We start from the raw sequence: 21,738 nt of genomic DNA on the forward strand, positions 1-21,738 counted from the left end.
GACAGAAAGTGGATAGAACGATTAAACAGGTGACAGATGCGGGGGGTGGTTTGCTGCGTCACTCAGCACTTATTCGCCAGCACTTCAGAGAATATTACCAGAAGCTATATGAGCAGAAGATTGAACCTCCTAGGGAAAAAATTGATAACTACTTGCTAGATGGTGATCTTATCCCATTAGCTAAGCAACATCAGGAACTGTTGGAGAAACCTGTTACACCTAAAGAGGTCCAGGAGGCAATTGGAGGTATGCCTTCAAATAAGTCCCCGGGCTTTATGGCTTCCCCAATGAGTTCTACCGGACATTTGCCACTGAATTGGCCCCCTTGCTTGCAGATATGTTTAATCACGTAGGGGTGGGAGGAACTCTGCCGCATACAATGTTAGAGGCCTGGATAGCGGTGATCCCAAAGCGCCGGCAAAGATCCCACTGAATGCGGCTCTTATAGGCCTATATCTGTACTAAATGCTGATGTTAAAATCCTGGCTAAGGTCCTTGCTAATAGGCTGGCGCCCGCTCCTACCACCCTAGTGCACCCTGACCAAGTGGGCTTTGTTTCCTATCGAAAGGCGATGGATAATATCAGACGCACTTTAGATCTCATATATTTGGCCAAGCGAACCAGAGACCGCTGTGCCTTTTAAGCTTAGATGCAGAAAAGGCCTTTGATAGGGTCCACTGGCCCTTTATGTACAGGACACTGGAGACTTTGGGTTTTGGTACACGGTTTAGGGGCTGGATACAGGCATTTTACTCCTTTCCCAGAGCTTGCATTAAAATTAATGGCAGCCACTCAGGTTCATTTTCCTTGCATAGGGGCACAAGGCAGGGTTGTCCTCTTTCCCCTCTTTTGTTTGCTATTGTCATGGAGCCATTTGCCTCCAAGGTTCGGAAAGATCCGCTGATTGCAGGGCTTACTGTGGCAGGGAGAAAGCATAAAATGGCACTCTTTGCGGACGATGTTCTGCTGTATATTACCCGCCCCCACAACGCGTTCCCTAGGCTTACTCAACTTATTGAGGAGTATTCTGTAGTATCGGGCTTTAAAGTCAACATGACCAAGTCTGAGGCCCTGAACATCTCTTTACCAGAAGATACAGTTGCAGAACTTAAAGATGCCCATGCATTTCGGTGCGCGGGTAGATATATTAGATATCTGGGGGTGAACCTCACTTCCAACTTGTCAGACTTATTATCAGCTAACTATAGAGGCCTGGTTCGAGCCCTTGCGGCAGATATGGAAGGCTGGGGCGATTTAGAGGTCTCCTGGTTCGGTCGTATAGCAATTCTTAAGATGAATGTCTTACCACAAATCTTATACTTATTCCAGGTGCTGCCTGTAATAATGCCCAGGCGATTTCTTGCTTCTTTGCAAGACAGAATTGTGCGTTTCGTCTGGGCAGGAAAACATCCTAGACTGTCCCATACCCTACTATATCAAGGGAGACGTCGGGGAGGCCTGGCGGTCCCGAATGTCTTCTGGTACTATCAGGCGGCCCAAGGAAAGGTAGCTTTGGAATGGTACCAGGGATATCCGGATAGACAATGGGTGCATTTGGAGCAACACTCTGCAGGGGCGACACCATTGGGAGCATTTATGTGGCTACCAAAGCCATTTCGCAAACTAGGCGAGAGCGTGTGTCCCTCGGTGGAGGTTACCCTTCACTATTGGGACAAATTGTTTCCGGGGGGCAGGTGTACTTTGACGCGTTTGGCCCCTATAGCTCACAACCCGTTATTCTTGCCTGGGACGATGGACGGGTCCGTCATGAGGTGGTACGGGGAAGGGCTGCGAACATGGGACCAGCTATTTGATGGAGACACTCTCCTTGAATTTGGAGAGCTGCAGTTACGATACCCTGGGGTGCTGAGAGACGATTTTGCATACTACCAACTAGCTCACTTCCTCCGTACTAAGGCAGTTACTACGGTAATTAAACGGACCAAAGGCTACCTGGAGGAGATATGTGAAAAGTTAACCACTTCTAGGGGCTTGATAGGCACACTTTACAAATACATCACTGCGCAGAACCCTGTGTACGAATGCCATAGGAGGGGATGGGAGAGCGAATTGGGGGTGACACTGGATGTGCCGGGGTGGGAGAGAATAGAATGTGAAGCAACAAAGGTCTCCATACACGTCCCGCTAAAGGAAAATGCTATGAAGGTGCTATACAGGTGGTACCTTACTCCTGATTGCCTCCAGCGCATATACCCAAACATATCAGGTCTCTGCTGGAGGGGGTGTGGTATGAGGGGGACTATGGGGCATCTCTGGTGGAGTTGTTACAAAGTGAGAGCTTTCTGGAAGGCGGTTCAAAACAGGCTGCAGAGCTGGTTACAAACACCCATTCCATGAGCTTCGACGGTGTTTCTTTTTGCTGCAAAAGTAGAGGGCATGCCGGCTGCGCAGCATAAACTGCTGAGGCAGGCGGTATGTGTCGCCCGAGTGACAATCGCCCAGCACTGGAAACGATAGGGGGTCCCTTCGGTTAAGAGATGGCACAATAAACTGAAACATGTGTGTGAGATGGAAAGACTCTTGGCAGTCAGGAAACATCAAATGCACAAATGGCACGACATATGGCAGTTTTTTGTTAATGCAGCAGGTAATGTTTAGAGCAGGCACATACGAGAAGTGTGAGTGGCACATAGTGAGACAGTTGTGTAGGGCGGGGAAATAGATGGGGGTGGGAGGGATTGGGCAGGATTTAGCAACAGAGGGGGGCTGTTGATAAGATGGGGGATGGGGGGGGGAATTTTCTTTTCAATAAAAAGTTGAAGTTTCTACAGTTTATATTTAATTGTTGTACTGTGGCAGTAAATTGCACTACCTGGTTTTCATCTTGTCTGGACTACATTGTAAACATGCCAGTGTAGAGCGATAAATATTGTATGTTGTCTAATGAGAATTTTCAATAAAGACTTCTTACAATTAAAAAAAAAAAAAAAAAAAACAGCGCCAGTGCTCCAAACAAACAACTTCCTGGGCCGATTTTGCTGCACAGTGGAAGCAGCAGTGCTGTACCTGGTGCGTGGAGGCAGGAGCAGAGGCTAGAAGTGCGGCATTCCCCCCCCCCCCCCCAGTCAAGCAGCTTCATTTAGGTCAGCACCCACATAACTTTTCTTTTGTTGTTTTAAAAAAAATCCCCTGAGCCTCCTCCCACCCCAATGTCCCCTCTTTCCCTCCTGCTCCCCCTCCTGCATTAAGACACCCCCCGCCTCTCCCCAACGGTGAAGGTAAGTCCTCAGGCTTACCTACATCCCTGGTGGTCCAGCAGGTGTCGTTGGGGGCAGGAGCGCAGCTCCCTCGCTCCTGCCCCTTGCAGCGCTGTGACAGAACAGTGTGTTTAAGCCTGTAAAATGTATTGGATATTCTCCTGCCTTAATTATGTCCTGAAGTTATTTCTCCTATTTGGCCAGCAGGTGGTGTTTCTTTGCTGTAAAGCTGTTACAGAGAATTAGTTTAACTAACACAAACAGGAAGCAAGATGTAGTATATTTTTGAAATGTGTTCTGGGCTCTGATTGGCCTGGAATTTGAAGCTAACTAGCATTTACTTGTTTTGAGCTCACTTAGCCAGGAAATAAAAGGGAACAGGATCTCTTTGCTGAGGCTCAGTAAACAAATAGTTGTAAGTCCTAATCTTCCCAGGTACTTTTTAGAAAGTAAACAAATGTTTAGTTAGACTTATAATTGATCCATATTTCAGTTATCTGTTATTGTTTGCTGATTGCACATTTTTTGTTCATTATTCAATATATTTTTTAAGACAATAAACAATTGTTTATTGACTCTGCCTGTCTGGACTGATAAAGAATCCTGGTGGTTTGTGTGTTGGGTCTGTGAGTGCTTTCTGGGAACTGTGGGACCACTGGGAGTGTGGGTCCAGTAACCTAGAAATCACTGGGGATAACTTCAAAGTGGGAGACTTGCCCAAGGCGAGACCAAGTCATTGGGAGGAGGGTGCTAGTGTAGAGCACAAGTGGCAGGTGCAGGCGGACCTGAGCTCTGCTGGGGATGGATAAGTGGCCGCAGGGTAACCCCAGGTGGGTAGCTAGGCATTTTGTGACAAGCACCTCAGTAAAATGGCTGCCGTAACCTGAATTGGCCACTGGTGGAAAAAGGATGCTGTACTTGATGGACCTTCAGTCTGTCCCAGTATGGCAACACTCATGTACTTATGTAAAGTCAAATCAGCAGACCAAAGTGCTGCCAATTGATTATAGTCAAGGAACTCGGAGAAGTTCTGGGAGCTCCAATGTCTGACCTCTTCAATGCTTCCTTAGAGTCACAAACCTCTAGAGTAATTTTGGCTAATTAGCTTATTATCTAGTCACCTATCTAGCCCTACAATCCACAGAAGTAAATATGAAGTGACCAGCCAATGGCATAACTTTACATGTATAAGTTAGCCATTTAAAGTTATACAGATTTTATGCAGTATCTATATGTGTATATATAACACATATTTATTTATTTATTTATTTATGGGTTACTTATATCCATAAGTACATAAGTAGTGCCATACTGGGAAAGACCAAAGGTCCATCTAGCCCAGCATCCTGTCACCGACAGTGGCCAATCCAGGTCAAGGGCACCTGGCACGCTCCCCAAACGTAAAAACATTCCAGACAAGTTATACCTAAAAATGCGGAATTTTTCCAAGTCCATTTAATAGCGGTCTATGGACTTGTCCTTTAGGAATTTATCTAACCCCTTTTTAAACTCCGTCAAGCTAACCGCCCGTACCACGTTCTCCGGCAACGAATTCCAGAGTCTAATTACACGTTGGGTGAAGAAAAATTTTCTCCGATTCGTTTAAATTTACCACACTGTAGCTTCAACTCATGCCCTCTAGTCCTAGTATTTTTGGATAGCGTGAACAGTCGCTTCACATCCACCCGATCCATTCCACTCATTATTTTATACACTTCTATCATATCTCCCCTCAGCCGTCTCTTCTCCAAGCTGAAAAGCCCTAGCCTTCTCAGCCTCTCTTCATAGGAAAGTCGTCCCATCCCCACTATCATTTTCGTCGCCCTTCGCTGTACCTTTTCCAATTCTACTATATCTTTTTTGAGATACGGAGACCAGTACTGAACACAATACTCCAGGTGCGGTCGCACCATGGAGCGATACAACGGCATTATAACATCCGCACACCTGGACTCCATACCCTTCCTAATAACACCCAACATTCTATTCGCTTTCCTAGCCGCAGCAGCACACTGAGCAGAAGGTTTCAGCGTATCATCGACGACGACACCCAGATCCCTTTCTTGATCCGTAACTCCTAACGCGGAACCTTGCAAGACGTAGCTATAATTCGGGTTCCTCTTACCCACATGCATCACTTTGCACTTGTCAACATTGAACTTCATCTGCCACTTGCACGCCCATTCTCCCAGTCTCGCAAGGTCCTCCTGTAATCGTTCACATTCCTCCTGCGACTTGACGACCCTGAATAATTTTGTGTCATCGGCGAATTTAATTACCTCACTAGTTATTCCCATCTCTAGGTCATTTATAAATACATTAAAAAGCAACGGACCCAGCACAGACCCCTGCGGGACCCCACTAACTACCCTCCTCCACTGAGAATACTGGCCACGCAATCCTACTCTCTGCTTCCTATCTTTCAACCAGTTCTTAAGCCATAATAATACCCTACCTCCGATTCCATGACTCTGCAATTTCTTCAGGAGTCTTTCGTGCGGCACTTTGTCAAACGCCTTCTGAAAATCCAGATATACAATATCAACCGGCTCCCCATTGTCCACATGTTTGCTTACCCCCTCAAAAAAATGCATTAGATTGGTGAGGCAAGACTTCCCTTCACTAAATCCGTGCTGACTTTGTCTCATCAGTCCATGTTTTTGTATATGCTCTGCAATTTTATTCTTAATAATAGCCTCCACCATCTTGCCCGGCACCGACGTCAGACTCACCGGTCTATAATTTCCCGGATCTCCTCTGGAACCCTTCTTAAAAATCGGAGTAACATTGGCTACCCTCCAGTCTTCCGGTACTACACTCGATTTTTCCACTCATGCAGGCACAATGTGGCTTACAGAGAATTAAATAAAAGTACAAAGTTAAAACTTAGGCAAGTATACAAGAAGCAAATAGGGGGCGTTACCAAGATGGCAGATGTGTGAGCGTGTTCAGCGAGATCGCTCCCTGCTGCTCGAAAGTGAAGCATTTTTCTTTTCTGCCGATGCCGCATACAAAACGAAAAGGAGCCGTGAGGCTTCTACCGTCGCCCGCAGCTTCTTCTTCTCCACTCCAGGGTAGAATGGAGCGCTTCCTGACCCGCCCGTCGCAGAATGTAGAGATGGGGTTGCCTGCTGCAGGGGCATCCGGTGAAGCGGAGCCCCTGATGGGCTTGGAGACATCGTTATCCCCGCCTCCCGACTCTAGATGCCCTCCGTGCCCGGTTACAGTAGCGGTGAGGGGAGCAGGTATCCGAGAACCCGATAAGGGGAATAAGGACCCAGCAGACGGAGGACCCATGCCACAGAAAAGTAGCCAGGAGAGAGAGGTCCTTGGGTTTAAAGGACCCGAAACAACTTCGGAGGTTAATCTAGAGAGGATCTGGCTGAAGTTGAGTAAGATGGATTCCACGCTTCAAAATGCTTCAGACAAGGTAAATACTTTATCTTTGATAATTGAGGACATGGCAAAAAAATTTGGGAACGGTTAAAGAAGACCTGACTACACAACTAAAAGATTTAAAAACAGATATGGATCAATTGCAAGAATTTAAAGTGACGGTGATAAAAGATAATTTGACAATGCATAGAAAAATTGAACAGATTGAGAATTTTAATAAAAGATTGAACCTTCGAGTATTGAATTTTCCTAAAATTCCTGATAAGACACCTATTGAGTTATTTTAAAAATACCTGCAAGAAAACCTGAAAATGCCTCAAGAACTTATTCCTCCTATAAATAAGATTTATTATCTTCCAATAAGATTAAGTGGAAAAGAAGAAAAGAAAGAAGGTTTGGATGTTATAGACTAACAATCTGTCTGAAATTCTAGAACAATCCATTGAAATAGTTCCGCAAAGAGCCACTCTTTTGGTTTCGTTGGTATTTGAACAAGATCTCAATGCAATATTGAAATTATATTTTAAATTCTCAAAGGTTCCTTTTTATGGAACAAAAGTATGGATATTTCCAGATGTTACTAAAGTAACGCAAGAACGCAGAAAATTATTTTTGGCATTGAAACAGGATGTTCTTAAATTGGGTGGTTCATTTTTGTTAGTTTACCCTTGCAAATGCCTGGTCAGGTTTAGTGGGATAAAGTAGGTATTCTATGACTCAGAACAGCTAAAATCCTTTCTGGACATGAAACAGCTTAATCTAGAATTAGTTAAATGACATGTGACGAATTACACACATAAACCGCATTTTCTATATATTTACGTTATTATGCCTGTATAAAACTCCACTAAACTGTAACACCCCCCTCAATATGAGGTCTAAGGAAGCACTTATAATTTTTCTTATCACTTATTTCTTCAACGTTTGTATTATGCTGTTTTTCTGTAACAAGTGATATACTTGTAAGAAATTAGTAAATCTTATAAATAAAAATTTTTTAAAAAAAGAAGCAAATAGGGGAGGAGAATCTAACAGCGTGAGCTTGGCAGGGTAAGGGACAAGGGATGCATCAATCAACAGAGTAAGTTGGGGAGTAAGTCTTAGCGAAGAGGTATGTCTTTAACAACTTCTTGAAAAGGGCATGGTCCACTTGAGTTTTAAGGTGGCGAGGTAGTGCGTTCCAGTGTTTGGGACTCCAATAGCGGAAGGAAGAGACGAAGATCTTCTTGTACTTGACACCCTTACAATTCGGAAAGTGGAGGTGGAGATAGGACCGAGTAGCAGGGTTGGCATTTCTTGGCGGAAGGTCGATCAAGGGGAGCATGTAATCCGGGGCAGCCCCATAGATGATTTTATGTGTTAGGGAGCAGATCTTAAAAGCAATGCGCTCCTGTACAGGCAGCCAATGAAGTTTAAAGCGCAGGGGTTCAGCGTGAGCAAAGCGTCTTTCTCTAAGGATGAGTCTCACCGCAGTGTTCTGAGCCATTTGGAACTTTTTCAATAAGGAGGCCTGGCAACCCACATAAATTCCACTACAGTAATCCAGATGGGATAGGACGAGCCAGTGCACAAGAGTACGAAACAAGTCTCTGGTAAGGAGGGATCTGATGCGCCGAAGCCTCCACATTGCCTGGATCATTTTTTTGGAGACCAAGTGTACGTGATCAGCCAGCTGGAAATGTGAGTCCAGATGCATTCCTAAAAGCCACAGGCTGTTGGCAATCGGGAGGGCGGAGCCCAATACTGGAAGCATTGTGTCAGATACAGGGACGTGAGTGGACGAGAGGATGAGACAATGAGTTTTTTCCCTGTTTGAAGCGGAACACCCTGGCGAAATGCTCTAAAGTGGAGAAACAGGCATCAATGAGGTTGGCAACTTCAGATACGGTGGAGTGAAATGGGATGTAGACTGTAATATCGTCCACGTAGATGAAAGGGTTGAGGTCCAGTTTTGCAAGTGCTGAGGCTAAAGGCATCATCATAATATTAAATAGAGTAGGTAAAAGAGGAGAGCCCTGTGGGACCCCACAGGAGGCCTTCCACGGTTCAGAAGTGTTGGAGTTCACCATGACCTGGTAGGACCTGGAAGTCAAGAAACCCTTGAACCAATGCAAAACTGGCCCTCCTAAACCAAAAGAGTCCAATAGGAGAAGCAGGAGGTCATGATCCACCATGTCGAAAGCGCTAGACATGTCAAATTGCAGCAAAAGAATCTTCCGTCCGACAGATAGCTCTCGTCGAAAGTTAGATAAAAGGGTGACCAGGACAGTCTCAGTGCTATATTGAACTCGAAAACCGGATTGCGAATTGTGAAGGATGTCAAAATCAGCCAGAAATTCGTTGAGCTGAACATTGACCAGAGTCTCCATCAGCTTGATAACTAGAGGTATCGAAGCCACTGGGCAATAGTTAGAGATGACATCTGGCTTGATCTTTATATTCTTTGGAATGGGAGTGAGGAGGATGTTACCATGACCTGGCGGGAAAGATCCTGTGCTTAACATAAAGTTGAGGTAACAAGTCAGATTTTCGACGTAACATTTCGGTGCGACTTTTAGGAGATGGGTCGGACAGACATCTAATCTACAGCTTTTATTTGAGAATTTACGCAAAGCAGCAGTCACATTGTCATGCGACAGGCGACTGAATTTGATCCAAATGCGGTCAGCAGGGCAAGCACCCGAAGGCACGGCTAAGGATACCAGGAAGTCATCCACATCAGAGAGGCAGCTTACGGTTGAAGACCGCAGGGTAAGAATTTTCTCCTTGAAGTAAGATACAAGTTGTGTAGCTGAAGGAGGATCAACACTGGAGAGTTCTAATTTACGAGTATCTAGAAAGGAGTTTAGCAGCTGATATACCTGCCGGATATCCCGGCCAACCGCCTGCAACGTAGATGAAAAGTAGGTGTGCTTTGCGTGTCGGATGGCGTACTTATACTTGCGGTGACAGCTTTTCCAGGCCTCCCGAGCCTGATCGGATTTGCATTTACGCCAAGTTCTTTCCAGCCGTCGTGCCTCACATTTCAAAGATCTCAGATCTGTTGAGAACCAGGGTGATGATTTACGAATGTACGAGGATTTGAGACACAGGGGTGCAATTGTATCGAGCACTGCATTGCATGTGTGATCCCAGTCAGAGAGGTAGGTGGGCAAGGATGGTTGCAGATCCGAGCCGTGACTATAGAGAGACCTCCAGAACATGCTGGATAACTGTACGTGGATAAATGTTACATCAGGAAATGCCAGGGAGATCAAATTTCTAGATGTAATAAATGACTGCTTCTTGGAGCAGCTGGTCCAGGAACAGATGAGAGGGGGAACCATTTTGGATCTGGTCCTTGGTGGCATGCAGGACATAGTGCGAGAGGTGGCAGTGTTGGGTCCCCTGGGAAACAGTGATCATAACATGATTAAGTCTGAGCTACTATCCAGGAAGAACACGCAAAAGACATCTACTGTGGCTGCATTTAATTTTCGAAAGGGTGACTATAATAAAATGAGGAACATGATTAAAAAGAAACTAAAAGGATCAGCTGCAAAGGTTAGGACACTCAATCAGGCATGGACGTTATTCAAAAATGTCATCTTGGAAGCCCAGTCCAGATGAATTCCACATATATGCAAAGGTGAAAAGAAGAGAAAATGTCAGCCAGCATGGTTAAAAGGTGAAGTAAAAGAGGCCATTACAGCCAAAAGATTGTCCTTCAATGTTACACTCCTACCTTGCTGCTCCTGGCGGCGGCCATACTGAGAGGTTCATCTGAGGGGCGGCCATCTTGAGAGGCTCCATATCAGTTCCTGAAGGTCAGCCATCTTGAGAAAAGCATCTGCATCAGTTCCTGAGGGGCAGCCATCTTGAGAGGCTTATTCCTATGGGTGTGCCCAATGAGGTTCCTCGCCTGTCAGCTGTGGCAGGTATCTCCTGATGAGAGGCCTATTTAAGAACAGAACACTGTCATCAGTTTGCTTTGGCTTCTAGTTAGAGGTCTGGTACTCTGGATTGTGCTTTACTCCATCTGCTTCTTCGCTTGCCTTGACCGTGGATTGGACCTGACTCTTCTTTGCTTTGCTACCTGCCTTGACCGTGGATTGGACCTGACTCTTCTTTGCTTTGCTGCCTGCCTTGACCGTGGATTGCACCTGACTCTTCTTTGCTTTGCTGCCTGCCCTGACTGTGGATTGGATCTGACTCTTCTCTGCTTTGCTGCCTGCCACAGCCAGCGGCCGTTTGACCCCGTTTGTGACCGGAAGTCCTGGTGGACACCTGCACCTGGGGGCTCAACTCCTGGGGAATGGTGGTCGCTCCCAGGTGAAGCTGGGGTTGTTTGATTGCCCGACCAAGTGCGGCGACACTCTTCTGTCCACAGTGCTCTGTCGGGGCACAAGGGCTCACAATCGCAGTTATAACAGTAAGGCGAAGCCATGAGCTCGCCGGGCAAGACCGAGATGACTGACCTGGCTCAAGTATTACAGCAGCAACAGGCCCAGCTGAATCGATTGTCCAGTATTCTGCAGGATGTTTGCACCCAGATGCCTGCCCTCCAGAATCAGCATTCCGCCAACGCTCCTGCCCTGGGGCGGAGGCACCTCCCCCTAGCTTGCGGCTCCCGGAGCCACCCCATTTCAACGGGACACCCTCATTGTTTCGGGGGTTCTTAAACCAGTGCCAGATGTTATTTGAATTGCAACCTAGATCCTTCCTGTCTGATAGGGTGAAGATCACCTACATCATCTCTTTGCTCTCTGGCCATGCCCTAGCCTGGGCGTCTCCATTGTGGGAACAGCGAGACCCGGTGCTGGCCAATTTGGGGGAATTTCTGGGGCAATTCCGATTGGTATTTGATGTTCCCGGTTGCCCCTCCTCAGCCGCGGGTGAGTTGCTACATATCCAGTAGGGGGCCGGGTCCGTGGGGACCTATGCTGTTCGGTTCCGAACCCTCGCCGCAGAACTTCGTTGGAACCAGGAGGCCTTAACGGCCATTTTTTGGCAGGGTCTGAACAGCAGAATAAAGGATGAACTAGCCGGAAGGGAGCTTCCCACAACCCTGGACGCGCTCATTACCGTCTGCACCCGGATTGACGTCCATTTCCAGGAGTCAATCCTCAAGTCAAGCCGCTACTCAGGCTAGTCTACCGGAGGCATACCGGGAGTTCCAGGATGTTTTCAGTGCACAGGAGGCCGACATCCTTCCGCCTCATCAGTCATTTGATTGTCCCATTGACTTACTCCCAGGTACCAACCCACCTAGGGGATGGTTGTATACCCTTTCCAGGGAGGAGTCTCGGGCCATGCGTAAGAACATTTAGGAGAATTTGCTAAAAGGGTTCATCAGGCCATCCACATCCCCCACAGGGGCAGGATTCTTTTTTGTCACCAAGAAGGATGGCTCCCTGCAGCCCTGTATCGATTACCGAGGGTTGAACAAGATTACTGTCAAGAACCGGTACCCACTTCCTCTGATCCCAGAACTATTTGACCAGCTACAGGGGGCCAAAATGTTCACAAAATTGGACTTGCGAGGAGCCTACAACCTGGTACGGATTCGGGAGGGAGATGAATGGAAAATAGCATTTAATACTCACAAAGGGCATTTTGAATACCTCGTTATGCCATTCGGCCTCTGCAACACCCCTGCGGTATTCCAGAATTTTGTCAATATCATCTTCCAAGACCTGCTATATACCTCCGTCATTGTCTATCTTGATGACATTCTGATTTTTTCCATGTCTCCACAGCAACACCTCATCCATGTCCGCACCGTCCTTCGACGACTCCGGGAACACTGCCTGTTTGCGAAGCTTGAAAAGTGTTCTTTCCACCAGCAGGTGCTCCCCTTCCTGGGATACATCATCTCGGCTACAGGGCTGCAGATGGATCCTGCCAAGCTGCAGGCTATCCGCAACTGGCCGGTACCCCAGGGACTCCGAGGCCTACAAAGATTCCTGGGGTTTGCCAACTATTACCGGCAATTCATTTGGAACTACTCGCTGGTCACTGCACCTCTGACTGCTCTCACTAAAAAAGGAGCAGACATTAAGAACTGGCCCCCTGAAGCACTTTCCACTTTTTCCACTTTGAAGGACGCCTTCTTGTCTGCCCCAGTTCTCCGCAGTCCTGATCCGACTAAACCCTTTTTGGTAGAGGTGGACGCCTCATCCCTGGGGGCCGGGGCAGTGTTATCTCAAACACTAACTCAGGTAAGAGACATCGCTGCTTTTTCTTTTCCCGAAAGTTCTCTCCTGCTGAGCGGAATTACACAATCGGAGACCGCGAACTGTTGGCTCTCAAGTTAGCATTTCAAGAATGGCGCTACTTGCTGGAGGGAGCAGCACATCCGGTCACTGTGATAACTGATCACAAGAACCTCCTCTACCTACAGAACGCTAAGAGGTTAAACCCTCGCCAGGCCCGTTGGTCTCTGTTCTTCGCCCGCTTTGACTTTCACCTGGTATTTCATCCGGCAGAGAAGAACATACAGGCAGATGCATTATCCCGAGTTTTTGAGGCTCCCGAGGATCAGGAGGAACCATACCCTATGCTTAATCCAGCCTGCATTCCTTCCATTCCGGGATCCACTACTTCATGCAAAACAGCTGTTCCGCCACGTCTACGTAGGAAGGTGCTGCGCTAGGGGCACTCATCCGCGTTTGCGGGTCATTTCGGGTTTCGGAAGAACTTGCACCTGGTTTCTCGTTATTACTGGTGGCCCGGATGGCGCAAGACATTCCCCAATACGTCACCACCTGTCCTGTCTGTGCGCGGAACAAATCGTCACACAGCAAACCATGGGGGTTGATGCAGCCCTTGCCAGTACCACAACAGCCCTGGCAAGATTTATCCATGGATTTCATCACAGATCTGCCGCCATCCCAAGGGAATACAGTCATATGGGTGGTTATAGATTGTTGTTCTCGGATGGCCCATTTTATTCCCATGAAATCCTTACCTACCGCTGCAACTTTTGCTACTAATTTCATTTTACACATTTTTCGCCTCCATGGATTACCTCAGAGGATTATCAGTGACAGAGGCTCCCAGTTCACCTCCCGCTTCTGGAGAGCGTTATGCTCGTTTTCGGGGTAACTACCCTTTTCTCATTTGCTTACCATCCGTAGACTAACAGCATGGTGGAAAGAGTAAACCAAACCCTAAAGACTTTCCTACGGGCCTACACGAACCACCGCCAGGATGACTGGGCTACCTTGTTACCATGGGCTGAGTTTGCCTATAACAACAGTCTACATTCTGCCTCTCAAACTTCACCATTTTTCACCATTTACGGACGGCAGCCTCGCTTACCACCACCTATCTCTTCTACTCGGGAACCCTTCTCAGGTGCAGTCTACTGTCGTCATTTTCCAGGACACCTGGAGGAGGGTACAGGATCAACTGCAACGGGCAGTGGCTAGAGCCAAATACACTTTTGATCTCAAAAGGTGAGCAGCTCCTATATTTCAACCAGGTTAAAAAAAAGTGTGGTTGAGCACCAGACATCTGAGGCTCCGATTGCCATCCCTCAAATTCGCTCCTCGATTTATTGGGCCTTTCTCAGTGCAATCCCGGGTGGGAGTGGTGACTTACCGACTCCGATTACCTAGAAGTCTCTGCGTCCATAACGCTTTCCATATATCCCTGCTCAAGCAGTTTCGCAGGTCCAAATGGCATCCAGAACCTAGGAGAGAGGCCGTGCCTGAGAGCGAACCTGACCCTGAATATGAGGTGGACCGGATACTAGATTCCAAACGCTGTGGAAGACAGTTGTTCTATCTTCTTGCTTGGAAGCATTTTGGTCCAGAGGATAACTCCTGGGAGCCAGCGGGTAATGTACATGCTCTGGATCTGATCCGGGAGTTCCATTCCCAGCATCCTGCTAAACCCGGGCCGAGCCGGTGAGGAGGGGGTCTTCCGGAGGGGGTACTGTTACACTCCTACCTTGCTGTTCCTGGCGGCAACCATATTGAGAGGTTCATCTGAGGGGCAGCCATCTTGAGAGGCTCCATATCAGTTCCTGAAGGTCAGCCATCTTGAGAAGAGCATCTGCATCGGTTCCTGAGGGGCAACCATCTTGAGAGGCTTATTCCTATGGGTGTGCCCAATGAGGTTCCTCGCCTGTCAGCTGTGGTAGGGATCTCCTGATGAGAGGCCTATTTAAGAACAGAGCACTGTCATCAGTTTGCTTCGGCCTATCTTGTTAGAGGTCTGGTGCTCTGGATTGTGCTCTACTCCGTCTGCTTCTTCGCTTGCCTTGACCGTGGATTGGACCTGACTCTTCTTTGCTTTGCTGCCTGCCTTGACCGTGGATTGCACCTGACTCTTCTTTGCTTTGCTGCCTGCCCTGACTGTGGATTGGATCTGACTCTTCTCTGCTTTGCTGCCTGCCACGGCCGGCGGCCGTTTGACCCTGTTTGTGACCGGAAGTCCTGGTGGACACCTGCACCTGGGGGCTCAACTCCTGGGGAATGGTGGTCGCTCCCAGGTGAAGCTGGGGTTGTTCGGCTGCCCGACTGAGTGCGGCGACACCCTTCTGTCCACCGTGCTCTGTCGGGGCACAAGGGCTCACAATCGCAGTTATAACATTCAAAGAATGGAAAAAGGATCCAAATGAAGAAAATACGAAGCAACATGCACTGGCAAGTAAGATACAAAGCATTAATAAAGAAGGCTAAAACAGAATATGAAGAGAAACTTGCCGTAGAAGCTAAAACTCACAGTAACAACTTTTTCAGGTACATCAGAAGCATATTGAAAAGTAATGCAAAACCTTAAAAAAAGTCACTCAGGACCTATAAAGGAAATTGATTGTAACATAAGAATAGCCATATTGAGTCATACCAACAGGTTTAAATTTCAGAAACTGGCACATTCCACTCACTAAATTAAAAAATGAATAAATATTTCAAACAAAAATGTATAATAAGGTGATACCTTTTTATTTGACTAATTTAATTTTTTGACTAGCTTTTTGGAGTTTACTAACCTGAGGAAGGAGGTTTAGACCTCTGAAAGCAAGTCAAAAATGTATTTAGTCCAATAAAAAGCTGTCATCTTATTTTACATTTTTTTGTTTTATTTTTATTTATTAACCTGTAAAGTGGACTAACATGGCTACTTCATTCTACATTAAAAATAATTTTACCTTTGCTATCTGGCATCTAATTTTTCTAATTGTGCAGGTCGCAGTCTCTGGTTACTGCCTTTCTGTCTTTTAACTCTTTCCATATCTCCTGTTCATTTATCATTTTTCTCTCTTTGCATGTCTTCTTCACATCTTCTATTACATCCATCTCCGACACTGATTTTTCTTTTCTGCTTTCTTCCATTTTTCTGCCTCTCTGACCACTCAGACTTATCCATGCTTCATTTTCCCTGTTTTCCATCTTTTTCCCTCACCCAGGGTGTGTGTGTGTGTCTCAACTCCCCCTCAGCCATATCGAATCTGTTTCTCTCTCTCCCACCCCACCATCCAGGATCTTGTGTGTGTGTCTCTCTCCCTGCCTGCCATAATCTCCTCTCTGTTTCTCTCTCTCCATCTAACTTTCTTCCCCCTCCCTGCCATGCAGCATCTCTTCTCTCTCTTCCCCTGCCCCAGGCACCCAGGATCTCCTCTTTCTCTTCCACCTCACCCTACCTCACATACCATACAAATCTCTTCTCTGTCTCTCTCTCCCCATACAATGCACCTCTGTCTCTCCCACACCTTCCAGCATTGCTCCCCTCTCTCTCTTCACTCTACACCTCAGCCTCTCTTCTTCCACTGCCTGTTTTTCTTTTCACTATCCAGCTTTGCTCCTCTGTCTCTTCCCCCCCCCCCAATATCTAGCTTTTTGCTCCTCTGTTTCTTCTCTCCCCCTAATATCCAGCTTTGCCCTTCTGCCTCTTCTCCCCCAAAACATCTAGCCTTGCTTCTCTGTCTGCCCCCCCCCCAAATATCCAATCCAACATTGTGCCTCTGCCTCTTCCCTCCCCCATCATCCTCTCTGTTTCCTCCCATTTCCTGCCTCCAGCATTATCTTCTCTCTCTTTTTCTTCCCCCTAGCCACAAAAAGAAAAAGAAGCTGGAACTTCCCTTCCTTGCTGCCAAACCCACTGCCTCTCTGATTCAGTGGCCATCGGTAAACAAACACTGTGCACGGAGCCATAGAGCTCTGCACGGCATCGCTGACAGCTCTTCCGGTCCCACCCTCTATGATGCAACATTCTGTTCGGGCAGGAACCGGCAAGTTGTCAGCGACGTGCAGAGCTCTATGGCCCCGCACACAGTCTGTTTATTGATGGCCACTGAATCGGGGAGCAGAGAGTCTCAGGCAGAAAGGCAGCGGGGAGGGGAAGCTCCAGTTAATAACTTATGCTGTCGCCAGAGTGGGAAGCACTCCAAAAGAGCTTGCATTTGGGCTGGGGAGGCTTAGCCTCCCCAAGCCTCTTATACGGGGCACCTATGATGAATAGACATGTGGCTAAAGGTGAGCTCATTGATGTAGTGTATCTAGATTTTCAGAAAGCTTTTGATAAAGTTCCTCATGAGAGACTCTTGAGAGAAATAAAGAGTCATGGGATAGGAGGCAAGGTTCTGGTGTGGATTAGGAATTGGTCATTGGACAAAAAACAGAAGGTAGGGTTAAATGGTCATTTCTCTCAATGGAGGAGGGTGAACAGAGAAGTGCCACAGAGATCTGTAATGGGACTGGTACTATTTAACATAACTACTATAATAAAAAGCACCTCCAACGTTCTGAAGCTGACTCCATGGCACTGAAGGGTTTGTGCTGCCTGAAAGGCTGTATCCATCTCCTGTGCTGACGTTAGCATGCTTCCTGGTTCGTCACAAGCAGCATTGACCAAACACACGAGGGGACACTGCAGAGTTGCGACGTAACAAGCATGAGCGAAACGAGCGAGATGCTTCTCCCACAGGACAGCTGGCCGCACATAGGAACCGCGCGAGACGCTACAGCCCTTTCTCAACACTGACAGCTCAACGGCAAAGACGAAGCACGCGAGATGCTTCAGACGTTACCCCACATGAACCACGGGAGCCCTTTGACCGCCACTGACAGCTGAACGGCAGCAGCCACCAACAGACGCTTCAGCCGTGAAGCCCCTAACGGTACCCCCTCTGAGTTCCAGGCCCCCCTCTCCTCCTCCCCCCTCTCCTATGAGTTCCAGCCCCCCTCCCTCGTCTCCCTCAACAGCCCTCCTTGGTTTCCTGCCGCCCAGCCATAGCTCAAAACTCATTTTGCTAACCTGCCTGAAGTCGTGACTGCAAAAGAAGCAGAGTACAGCCGGCTCGCCTTCAGCTTTCCCCTTCTCCCTCAGCTGTGGTCCCGCCCTCATTTCCTGTTTACGCAAGGACGGGACGCTGAGAGAGAAGGGGAAAGCTGAAGACGAGCAGGCTGTACTCTGCTTCTTTTGCAGTCACGACTTCAGTCAGGTTGGTAAAATGAGTTTTAAGCTATGGCTGGGCGGAAGGAAGCCAAGGGGGGCTGTTAAGGGAGGGCGGGGGGGGGGGTTGGGACTGGAACCCGGGGGGAAGGTGGGGTTTGGGGCGTCACTGGACATGGAGGGGAGGGCAGAGGAGAACCGGTGGACATGGATGGGAGGGAGGGGAGACAGGAGAAATCGCTAGACATGGAGGGGAAGGCAGGGGAGAGAGGAGAATTGCTGCATATGGATGGGGTGAGAGGGCAGGGGAGAGAGGACAGTTGCTGGACATGAATAGATGGAGGGGAGGGCAGGGGAGAGAGGAGACTTGCTAGACATGGATGCAAGGGAAGGTAGGGGAGAAAGGACAGTTGCTGGACATGGATGCAGGGGACAGCAGGTGAGAGAGGAGAGTTGCTGGACATGAATGGATGGAGGGGAGGGCAGGGGAGAGAGGACAGTTGTTGGACATGGATGCAGAGGAGGCCAGAGGATAGAGAGGAGAGCTGCTGCACATGGATGGAGACCAGGGGAGAGAGGAGAGTTGCTGGACATGGATGGAGGGGAGGGCAGGGGAGCGAGGAACAGGACATGGATGCAGGGGAGGGCAGGGGAGAGAGGAGAATCGCTGGGTGGCTGGAGGGGGGAGAGAGGAGAATCGCTGGGTGGCTGGAGGGGGGCAGGGGAGAGAGGAGAATCACTGGGTGGCTGGAGGGGGGCAGTGGAGAATCACACACACTCTCTCTCTCACAGACACCCACTTGCACCCAGTCTCACTCTCTCTCTGCCACACACACACACACACTCGCATGGTGCTGCCAACCATGCAGAGGGGGGAGGGGCAGGGGGTCCTGAGACCAGAGGGGAGGGGGTCCTGAGACCTGAGGGGGGAGGGGGTCCTGAGACCAGAGGGGAGGGGGTCCTGAGACCTGAGAGGGGGAGGGGAGGAGGGGGGAGGGGAAGGGGAAGGGGGTCCTGAGACCAGAGAGGGAGGGGAGTCCTGAGACCAGAGAGGGAGGGGGAGGTATCTCTGTCACACACACACTCTCTCTCTCACACACACACTCTCTCTCACAGTCAGTGTCTTTCTCTCTCTCACTCTCACATACTGTCTCTCACACACTCTATGTCTCACACTGTATATTCACTCTCTATGTGTCACTATCACACACTCTCTCGGTCTCATATACTCTCTCGGTCTCACAGAGAGTCTTTGTATCACACACATACTCTCTCACACTCTCTCTGTCTCACACACACTGTATGAAATACACTCTCTCTCACACTCACTGTGTCTCACATATGCACTCGCACACACTCTCATTCTCGCACACACTCTCATTCTCGCACACACTCTCATTCTCGCACACACACACTCTCTCTCTCTCTCACACACACACACACACACACTCGCACCCAGACTCACTCTCTCTCTGTCACACACACACACTCGCACATTCACTCTCTCTCTCACACAGTCACTCTCACACACACTCTCTCAAACATACACACTCTGAGGAAAACCTTGCTAGCGCCCGTTTCATTGGTTTCAGAAACAGGCCTTTTTTCCTAGTTTATAAATGATATGGAAATCGGAACGACGAGTGAGGTGATTAAATTTGCAGATTATACAAAACTATTCAAGGTTGTTAAATCACGTTCGAACTGTGAAATATTCCAGGAATACCTTAGGAAATTGGAAGACTGAGTGTCCAAATGGCAAATGAAATTTAATGTGGACAAATGCAAGGTGATGCACATTGGAAAGAATAATCCAAATCACAGTTACCTGATGCTAAGGTCCACATTGGGGATCAGCGCTCAAGAAAAAGATCTGGGTGTCGTTGTAGATAATATGCTGAAATCTTCTGCTCAGTGTGTGGTAGCAGCCAAAAAGGATGCTAGGAATTATTAGGAAAGGGATGATGAATAATACCAAAAATACTATAATGTCTTTGTTCCGCTCCATGGTGCCTCCACAATTTGAGTATTGCGTTCAGTTCTGGTCACCGTATCTCAAAAAGATATAGCGGATTTAGAAAAGGTTCAAAGAAGAGCGATTAAAATGATAAAGGGGATGGAACTCCTCTCGTATGAAGAAAGGCTGAAGAGGTTAGGGCTCTTCAGGTTGGAAAACAGATGGATGGGGGGAGATATGATTGAAGTCTACTAAATCCTGAGTGGTGTAGAACGCGTAGAAGTAAATCAATTTTTTACTCATTCAAAAAGTACAAAGACTAGGGGACACTTGAGGAAGTTACATGGAAATACTTTAAAAACAAATAGGAGAAGATATTTTTTCACTCAACGAGTAGTTAAGCTCTGGAACTCTTTGCTGGAGGAGGTGGTAACAGTGGTTAGCATATCTGGGTTTAAAAAAGGTTTGGACAGATTCCTGGAAGAATAGTCCATAGTGTGCTATTGAGATAGACATGGGAAGCAACTGCTTGCCCTGGGATTTGTAGTATGGAGTGTTGCCATGATATGGGTTTCTGCCAGGTACTTGTGGCCTGGCTTGGCCACTGTTTGGAAAACAGGATACTCATTGGTCTGACTCAGTATGGCTACCCTTATGTTCTTAAGGCTAACTCATTTAAAGTTATATCTACTACCGTGTATTTGTACTTTCAAATCTACCTGGCTGTATCAAACCATGCTTCAAATTTAAAATGTATAACTTTAGCCTTTTAGGGGGTACTTCTATAATATAGATGCTAACATTTATAGGCTGATTATATGTGTAAATGTTTAGGGGCATGCAATGAAGCTACAAAGTAGTAAATTTAATACGAATCTGAGAAAATATTTCTTCACTCAACGTGTAATTAAACTCTGAAATTTGTTGCCAGAGAATGTAACATAGTAACATAGTAGATGACAGCAGAAAAAGACCTGCACGGTCCACCCATTCTGCCCAACAAGATAAACTCACATGTGCCATTTTTTGTGTATATCTTACCTTGATTTGTACCTGTCTTTTTCAGGGCACAAACCGTATAAGTCTGCCCAGCACTATCCCCGCCTCCCAACCACCAGCCTCGCCTCCCACCACCGGCTCTGGCACAGACCATATAAGTCTGCCCAGCACTATCCCCACCTCCCAACCACCAGCCCTGCCTCCCACCACCGGCTAAGCTTCTGGGGATCCCTTCCTTCTGAGCAGGATTCCTTTATGTTTATCCCACGCATGTTTGAATTCCGTTACCGTTTTCCTAAAACATGCGTGGAATAAACATAAGGTCTGGATGGCTTCCTAAAGGAAAAGTCCATAGACCATTAATAAATTGACTTGGGGAAAATCCATTGCTATTTCTGGGATAAGCAGTATGAAATATATTGAACTTTTTCGGGACTTGCCAGGTATTTGTGACCTGGATTGGCCACTGTTGAAAACAACAAGTTTTAAAAGTATACTGCTCACAGTACTGTAAAGAGTGAAACTAAAATAGCGAGCATTCACTTTTCTATAACAGCTTTAACATAAAACATGCACCACCTGAAATACACTTCAGTAAATAATTAAGGCAGTTTTATAGGCTTAAAAAAAAAAACAACACTGTTCTGTCAGAAATACCTTTAAAAAATCCAAAAAAAAGGTACATAAGTCTAAACCCCACCCAACTTTGCCCTTTGTCAGCTTGCCACAAAATGGCATTATGCACACACTTCTACCTGCGTTTAGTCAGGTCAATTCTATAACGT

At 47.3% G+C, this 21,738-nt stretch overlaps 1 protein-coding gene across 1 annotated transcript in view; it reads right to left on the reverse strand.

Moving 5' to 3' along the window:
- DNAH6 (dynein axonemal heavy chain 6) overlaps positions 1-21,738 on the reverse strand; it is a 2,906,060-nt gene that overhangs the window by 2,870,947 nt on the left and 13,375 nt on the right. The window lies entirely within an intron of this gene.

This window comes from Microcaecilia unicolor, chromosome 2 (genome assembly GCF_901765095.1).
Source record: "Microcaecilia unicolor chromosome 2, aMicUni1.1, whole genome shotgun sequence".
Lineage (NCBI taxonomy): Eukaryota > Metazoa > Chordata > Amphibia > Gymnophiona > Siphonopidae > Microcaecilia > Microcaecilia unicolor.